Source organism: Penaeus japonicus, unplaced genomic scaffold, assembly GCF_977035675.1.
Source record: "Penaeus japonicus unplaced genomic scaffold, GWHDUDI00000001_assembly GWHDUDI00000013, whole genome shotgun sequence".
NCBI classification, from domain to species: Eukaryota; Metazoa; Arthropoda; class Malacostraca; order Decapoda; family Penaeidae; genus Penaeus; species Penaeus japonicus.
The window spans coordinates 5,156,563-5,159,062 of record NW_028234415.1 but is presented as its reverse complement, the minus strand read 5'-3'; the positions used below and the strand labels follow the sequence as shown (position 1 = coordinate 5,159,062).

The 2,500-nt window shown below is 32.7% G+C and overlaps 1 long non-coding RNA gene across 1 annotated transcript in view; it reads left to right on the top strand.

Annotated features, from left to right (window-relative positions):
- Positions 1 to 1,196: 1,196 nt before the first annotated feature.
- Positions 1,197 to 2,500, top strand: part of LOC147470584 (uncharacterized) — a 2,443-nt gene continuing 1,139 nt past the window's right edge. Inside the window, exon 1 of the long non-coding RNA XR_015191495.1 lies at positions 1,197 to 1,384. This is a non-coding gene — a long non-coding RNA (uncharacterized LOC147470584). The remainder of the gene's footprint in view (positions 1,385 to 2,500) is intronic.

Sequence of the window (2,500 nt, the reverse complement as noted above, 5' to 3'; positions counted from 1 at the left end):
ACAATCCGCGGGGCTTTGTGGGCCACTCCAACACCGCCAACTTAGAGGGAAAGATGAAGGTTCTCCTATACAACAGCTATGTTATAGGTTGGTGTAAGGTGTTGTTGATTTAATATTCAAAGGATCAAAGAAGGTTTTGATATGTATTATTTCATGGAAAATTAGGACAGACTTTAATTTCATGTTAATCACCATCTTAATAGAAGATGGCTTTAGTAATCCTTTGTATGTTGAATAGATTTATGATATTAGTAGTAAGATTTACTTATTTTTTTCACATGGATCACTATCAAAAATATCTTTCCAAATTTAGAAGAAGGCCCTAATTTTTGTAATATCATTCACTTCCCCACAATTATTTTAACAAATGAAAGGTGAATCCTAAGTATTTGTTTTAGCTGAAAGCTATATGTAGAAAATATAATGCCTAAGTCAATATTGCCATCTTTAATCCCATCCACTTCAAGTTTGATACTCTGCACTGCCAATGCATAAACCTTCAAAGTTAATATTGTGTTCAAAACACATTCCCTGTTCTTGTAATAGCATACTTCAGACGTGATAGTCAAAACTGATGGTCCACACACTAGTAAACATAAGTAAATATAGAAATGGAGGGGACTGTAAGTGTTACTTTGTTTTCACTGTTTATTTCATGAGCATTATTCACTGCATAAGCCTCCTTTCACTGCATTTAGGTCTACATCATTATGGGTGAGCTTCACAATCAACAAGACTAATAGTAACAGAGGATGAACATCCTGAAGTAAGTGAGGAAACAGAAGTCAAACAAGAGGTAATTTGTTTCTGCTGTCATGAAAAATAGACACAGTACTTTAAATACTAGTATTGGAATAAAAAAAATTACAGTTTTAGAAAACAAGGAGAATTATGTTCCATATTTGTACAGATACTGAAGAAATCAATACCTAAATTGGTTTAAATCTATTGTTTAACTGTTGTCTGTGGATTATTTCCAGAGATATAATTGAAATAAAAAATTTTCTCCATTTTTGTATTTGTTTTAATACTTTCTATTTGCAGTGAAAAAGAAAGTTATTAGGTTGCAGAAGGTTTTTGTCAGCATTTTATGTCAATAGATATGATACCTACATTTTGTCTAGGCCAAAGGTATAAAAATACAAGTAATATAGAAATTTAAACATTAAGTGGCATAAACTCCAGCAAATCTGATTACATATTTCAATTCAAATGCAGTGTTATGAACATGTAAACTTGTTCCTCCAGGAGACAGAGAAACCTCCACCCCGCTGGCAAGCAGACCAGAGATCAGAAAGGCATCCAGAGGACCAGTGTGAAAAGATGCTTAACAGTCAGGCTTATCAGGATAATAAGATAAACCTTGTGCTGTTGTATCTAGAAGGTATGTTAGATGATATATGGCTTTCTCTCCTCTTCTTGTGTTCTGCTTACCATTTCATTATATATTTTTTAACCTTCTATGTAGGTTAGAAAAAGAAAAGGATTCTAAGTTCTTATTTAATTAACTTTTTTTTGTGTGTGTGTCTGTCTGTCTGTGTGTGTGTGTGTGCGTGCGTGCGTGCGTGTATGTGTGTGTACTTGCATGTGTGTGTGTGCATGTGTGTGTTTGTGTGTGCGAGTGCACGTGCACGCATGCCTGCATGTGTGCCCATGCTGAAAAAAGTTGATTCTGGTTGAAAGATGAATATTCTACATTTCCCTCAATTCCTTTCGAAAATCCAAACAATATCAGGTGAATGGCGATCATTTCTTGTGGTACTTGCATGGTGTTCCACAACATACCAGTTGTCAGTTTAGTTTGTCAAATTTTGAAAGGGTTTCAAAACTTAAAATCACAGAATAATTACAGAATGTAAAAAAAAAAAATCAAAAAAGAAAATAGTAAAACAAACAAAAAATAGATCCAGATTCCATTTTTACTATCAATCCTAATGTATACATAATGAACCAAGTGTGAGATATGTGTGTTTCTGATGGTTTACTTTAGTACAGAATAAACTGAGAACCCTCTCTGCCAGAGTGACTCTTCTGATTTTTTTAGTTTTGAGACGAACCAAGAGAATTGAAATTGCAAGAGTCTGAAGATATAATTATACCAAGTACCTAGGCTTAATACCTTATATAATAATATTCCTTTTTTGGATGAACTTTTTAATTTATTTGTTATTTTATCTTTGTTCATAATTCAAGCTTGTTATTTCTTTTATTTTGTAATTGTTTCATGAATTAATATACTGTTTATTATTTCAGTTTGTTAACATATTCAAAATTTTGGAACATATTATTGTTATTTAAATTTATTTATTTTTAATTACATTTATTTTATATTTTATTTATGTTTCTTTTATAATTTGCCACTGATTTTGTTTACCAAGAAGGGTTGATGAATCCTGGATTGTAGGGTCATTCCCTCCTGGATGCTGGCCGTGATAATCAGATTAGGGGCTAATATCAACCCTGATTGACAGAGGGTGATTTCAGGAAAGGCATGGGCACC